The sequence below is a fragment of the Cicer arietinum genome, chromosome 1 (genome assembly GCF_000331145.2).
Source record: "Cicer arietinum cultivar CDC Frontier isolate Library 1 chromosome 1, Cicar.CDCFrontier_v2.0, whole genome shotgun sequence".
Taxonomy (NCBI): domain Eukaryota; kingdom Viridiplantae; phylum Streptophyta; class Magnoliopsida; order Fabales; family Fabaceae; genus Cicer; species Cicer arietinum.
This window is the reverse complement of record NC_021160.2, coordinates 18,627,546-18,634,338: the sequence shown is the minus strand read 5'-3', so window position 1 is coordinate 18,634,338 and position 6,793 is coordinate 18,627,546.

The window sequence follows — 6,793 nt, the reverse complement described above, 5'->3', positions numbered from 1 at the left end:
TATTTGTGAGAAACTCTCGATTCTTTCTATTTCAATTTTATTCAATAATTATTTTATATTTAAATTTTCAATAAATATGTAATTAATCCAAAATAATGTATCAATTATAAATTATCCATGTTATCTACTTTCAAATGTACTTCATCAATAATTATTAAACACATCAACAATTTGTTAACTTAAAATTTTACTTAGGGAACAAATTAAAAGTCTTTTCATTTTGTATATATGGGTTAAAGCAAAAACAAGGATTAAATTCAAAGTAAATCAAATGAATATTTAAGCCTTATAGATAATCATGGATACATGTTATACACATAATGTATATATGTAGATATAGATAGAGATGGATACATGTTATACACATAATCAGTGGTTTTAATTGAGACGCTAAATGAGTTTCATGAAGCAGAACTAAGATTGAATTCGTACTACTAACCATTAATAATATCCTATAAAAATAACTCTAAACGCTGTGCCTCACCATTAATCTTCTCTTTCTCCCGACTCATTTAATTTATGTATTTTAGTTCGTTAATGATTTCATATTTTGGAGTTTGGTGGTGCACAAGTTATATTTTCTAATTTTGAATGATAGAGAGATGTTTTGAGTCAATTTCATGTTTTATTTGGTTCAATTGATTACAATACTTTATCATTTTAAAAACCAATTTTTCCATACGTGAATCTATCCCGATTAAATATTTTATATTCTATGATCAATTAAACTATGAAAATTTGAAGACTCTATTCAACCTCTTTCTAGTGTTCATAAGTCAACAAAGTGTTAGGTTCTCAATGGTAAAAAGTAGCAAATAGGTGATCAACTTAATAATATAGCTAATAAGTGATAAAATGATAGAGAATAAATCAATTAAATTTGAAGTGTTTAATAAAATTAATAACCAAGTAATAAGTTTAAAATGACTTTACATTCAGTCTCATTTTTGAATCAACCCCAAAAAATTAATTTTTATCAGCAAAATTAAATTTCTATCAACCGTTGATCCACCTTTAAATATAATACTATTGCTCAAGAGCCAAATCAACCAAATAGGTGTTAAAACAAAGTAACAAACACTTAATCATTATTTTATATATATATATATATATATATATAAGCACAATGCTAAAAAGCTTAATTTCGGGTCAATAATTAAACTCTCCAAATAAAGTTACTTTTGCTAAGCTTAGCTTAAGAAATATACACGATGTATGGTTTACTCAAAAAAAAAAAACTCTTGTGACAATTTTCTCCCCTAAGATTTTGACAGAGAGTCAAGTACCTACCCCAACATGTGTCATGATCAATATGTAAGCATAATTAATTCTTAGTGTGTTTTGTAATAATATACTATCGAGCAAGAACCTACCAAAAAAATTAAATACTGTTAAAATATCAACCGATTGCGGCTATTGATAATATTATTTTGTGCATAAAAATAATTTTAATTAAAATCCAAATTAACCTTCCAATTTATGATTGATGGGCGTGGCGTGGTGATTAAGTTAGAAAATAATTTTTCTTATTTTCAATTTGAAAGAGATTACAGTTTGTTATATTGTTCTGCAAGAAGACTTTTGGAAAATGAAAAACACTCTTTGCGCGTCTATCCCGTGTTCTAGTCTTCTAGACATAATTAATAGTCAATTATAGATAAATATATTCAACTTATAGAAAATAAATTGTTGGAAAAATCACCTCTTCTAAAATACATAAAATATAAATAATTAATATATATATATATATATATATATATATATATATATATATATATATATAAAGAGGGATAGGATAATACAATTAAATAAGTTAAGGTGAAAATAGATCGAATCAAACTAACTTTGCATAAATAAATTTAATTCGTTTAAAAATTCAAAGCTCCGTTGTCTAGTTTATTACTGTTATAAGTTTATTTTTTAAGTATGATCTAAGATTTTTGAGAGTATGATATATAACAAATTACTCTACTTAAAATTTTATTTTCTATTATATCTTTAATGAGCTAATTAAATTTTGTAATTAAATTTTGTAAGGTCTCATCATAATTTATTTGCATGATATAACATATGTTTCCACGGAGAATCTAATATTATGTGATAATTTACAATAAAGTTTAAATATGCCAAATATTTACATTGGTGGGAATGCTTAAATTATTGAAAATGTTAGCAAGTCACACAATACATCGAATATGAGATAGCAATAATAGTCGAAAAATATACTATTTATATTTATTAAAATCTAACATTTTTTAATTAAATAAATTTATTGATAATTTTTGACCTTATCTATTTAAAAAAGTCTGATTCCACTTGTTGTGAATTATATCATAGATTCATGTAGGAAAGCCTAACTTAATAGATTTGGTCCACACTAAAAATTATAAATTATTTTTAATGTTTTTCATTAATTTAAAATATTTTTATAGATTTTAATATGAATGTTCATTTTTTTTTGTATTTTTACACATTTTGAATCTATAGTTATTTTGTAATATTTATCATTAGTTTTCTTTTGAGAAATTTTGTTAAAATTATTATATTTAAAAGTTATTTCTCTCTTTAGATATTTAAACAGTCTAAAATAATTAGATTACTCTATAAAATAGAAAAACTTTAATCGAGTAGAGTATATTAAAAAATATATTAGAGAATATATTACTGACACTCTTCAAATTAAAATTAGTTTCATAATTTGTAAATTTTAATATAAACTTTTTATTTCATATATTCATACAATTTTTTAAAATTTGAAGTTATAAAATAGAAAGTTTATATTAAAATATTTGTGCATTGGTTCCTCTACTATGTTAGCCTTTTTTGTCAACGTTCCACTTGTTTTTTGGTTGATTCCTTTGTTGGCTTCTTGATTTCTTTTATTTTATTTTTCACATAAGTCACTTTATTTGATATAGTCTTATTCGAGACGGATTAGACACTAAATATAGACGTTTCTTTTAATGGATATTGTAGGTGTTTAGCTCCTTCCACTAGACTCAACTCCCATCAGTTTAATCGGCTTCCTTGTATCATATGACACTATATTGTCAATTTAATTTAATGTTATAACACATTTTATAATTACTCCCTCTTTCTAGTCACAATAATAAACACAAATAATTACTTTTACTGTTATTAAGAAAATTAATTAAATGTAACTGATTTTTTAGATTTCATGTAAAATTTTATTTAAATTTATTAAATTGTTTTTCTAATGTCAAATATTCAATAACCGACATTAAATGTTTTTTTATTAAAGTAAGGGTATATTAAAAATGCTAAAATTCAATGAGTCAAAAATAGTTAATTTTTACTTATAATAATAACCAAAGAATATATATATTTATATATATATATATATATATATATATATATATATATATATTATAAAATTAACCATTCAATTAAAAGTTATATCACATAGATTGTATTTATAAATTTTAACGTAGATAAAATTATGTAATAAATATAAAAAAATACTTCATTCAATAAATATTTATAAGACATTTATTTTGAAGCATATCATATATTAAATAATATAGAATTTTACATTCATGATCTATATAACAATAATTTTAAATAAAATAGTGAAATACGTAATACAAATATATAGTAATGAATGCCTTTTCAATATATATATATATAGAATGAATTATTATTTTTCTGAATATAATAATGAGTTATTAAATATGTCAGAATATTAAGTTTAAGGTGTCAACTGTTTAAACCTTGACCTCCTCCTAACTTCAACTTGGACTACACTGACGTAAAACACTGCCATGCCTGGTTGCAGTTGGATGAATTATTGGCTCATAATTTCAAAGGAATGAGTTTACTTAGTTAAACGACAATAAACGGTGACTTGCATCAAAGTCTTACCAATTCAAGAAAAAATAAAAAGAATCGTTAACACTTGTTTGCGGTGGTAAAGAAAAGTGGCGCTGGATACCCTTTCACACCAATGCATTCTTTTCACTTCAGTCTTAAATTATTATTTTATGGATAATATGGTACTCTTCAAAAATAAAAGTGTATTCGGTATTATTAATTAGTAAATGTATTATTTTTTCTTACATCCTTATACACATTGATCAAATTATTTGTAACGGTATATTTATTTTTCAATTTAATCTCTTTAAATTTCATAAATTTTATTTTTAATTTTTTTTATTTTAATTAAAATTAAAATTATTATCAATTCAAAAGTTATAGACGTCCTTCGATTTTTCTTTTTTTTTTCAAAATCGTTCAACCACTAAAGGAAATCACTTTCTTTCGCATTCAATTTTACTGTTGTGAGACAAATTCTCTACTGTTCTTTCACTACCGCGAGAAGATTCATCCTATCTCACTCTCAATTCGTTCATGTTTGTGTCACTGTCGTTTTGGTGTCGTCGACCACGCACCATCATTGTCGCGTCGTTGTTTTCAAGTACGTCTTTGACCCTTAATAAACTAATGACAAAGATAGACAATGCAAAATGAATGAGAGAGACATTGAAGAATGGTGGAGGAAGACGATGAAGAACAACGGAGAGACGGTTCGTCGGAGAAATAACGGGTGATATGAAATTTAAAATATAATCAAACTTACTCATAAATGATATATCATTTAACTATTGATAATTTAATTTGATAATATCAACGCATAATAATTTTTAATTAATTGTATCATAGATTGACCTCTTCAAAAGAGTTTGTTGTGTAATATTAATAGTCCAGATCCAGCTACGTGGAATGGAATAATATGATTGTCTCTTGTCATTTTAGTTAGTTTTTCTTTTGTGCCCTTCTACTCACAATATATAACATTCCCTAATCGCATTAGATTATATTTTACAACCTACACCTGTTTGCTTTGAAATAAAATTAATTTTTACTATTTTAAAGAAATAAAATTAAAGGAAATTTTGTAAGCTGTTTTATTGAAATTACATATTAATAATTAAAAGAGATGTAGTTATTAATCAATATTTTCTGATTTTTAGTTGTTGATTAATGACCTACACCTTTTTATTTGGAAAAAAAACTCTTCTTCAACCCTTATGTAATAACATTTCAAAAAACCATCTTCTACTAACTTCTAAAAAAAATCACTATTCAACAACATTTCAAAAAATACCTTAATTAATTTCTGATAAATTTTTTACTATTAACACCTAAATAAAAATTGGAATTCAATAGAAAAAACGGTTTTTGATTTTGTTTTCAAAAATAATTAATAAAAAAATTAGCATAAGGAAATATTAAATATAAAAAAGAAAATAAACATTAATTTCTAATAGTAAAAATAAAATAAAAAAGTGTAAATTACATCAATACTCATTCTTTGGAGTGGTTTTCTAAAAAACAATGGTTGGATATTTTGTAGTAAAAAAATGCATAGATTGTGAATTTATACTTTCAGAATTCATAAATAGAGGTGGAAGTAAATTATCAAACCCTACACATAAATTCCAAATTTTTCTTCACCAATTTTTCAATAAGCTTTCCAATTAAAAATATTCATTATTTGATTGAAAGCTATTATTATATTATTATGTAGATCATGTTTGATTTCTTCGGTTCGTTTTCCAAATTTATGAAGTCTTTTTTTTTTCTCTCTCTCTCATTTATCTCTTTGTAATTTATCTCATTTCATCACTCTATTGTTTAGGTTTGAGTGAGAATGGATCCTTTCATGTTGGAAAAACACATGAAAGTAATGTGTTGATCTCCACCACTAAATTAAGTCTTGAATAAGAGAAAAATAAATATAAGGCTAAATTACGTCAGTAGTCTCTTAACTTAATTTCAGGTAACGTTTTAGTTTTATATCTTTTTTTTTTCCGACTTGGTCCTTTATTTTAATTTTAAGTGACAATTTGATATTTTATGTTTTAAAATTTCAACAATGTTATCTTTTTTATACAAAAATTCAAAAAAAAAGTTCAAACAAAACTCATAAAATTAATTATATTCTTCAATATAATACAAATTTTATCAAATTCGTAACGCAAATCTTCAAATAAACTCATATTTTCATACTTTATTTGATATTGTTAGGAATAAAGGACTAAATCAGGAAGAAAAAAAATATAAAGGACTAAAACGTTAACTGAAATTAAGTTAAGGGATCACAGGTGATATTTAGCCTAAATATAAAAATAAAATAAATAAATGATTGAGATGAACATATTACTTCCTCATGTAAATATATATTTTTGTATTATATTTTAGATAACTCATATCCAAAAGAAATTTTGAAAGCAATAGAAAGATAAAGTTCCAACTGAAAAATAATTGGACGTAATTTAGCCTAACCAATATTACTACCATCCCTCAAAATAAACCAACTCCAATAGGTCACTTTGACGTGTTCGACAATTTCCTCAATTGAACCTTCCTTCCCATCGAAAATGCAGCCATTCATAAATATATATTTTGCTCCATTAAAAAAAAAAGTTTATTAAGTGGAAGATAAATTAATTGAGCACAAAAAAAGAAATAATGACAAAATAAAATAAAAGTCTTAGAAAATAAACATTTTTTTTATTTACACGGATATATTAGGGAAAAAAACTTAACATGAACACAATTTATAATTTTTAAAACATAAAATGGAGAAAAAAATTGAAAAAAAATTTAAAACATTTATACTTAAATTCAAAAAAGAATGTACGTAGTCACATAATCTAATGTTATATCAGTATTTGAATTCTATAATGATGTTGGTTTAATTGGCAAGAGACTAAGGAATTGAATCATACCGACAACTTCAAGACTTCGTTGATCGGTAATTTGTAAATAT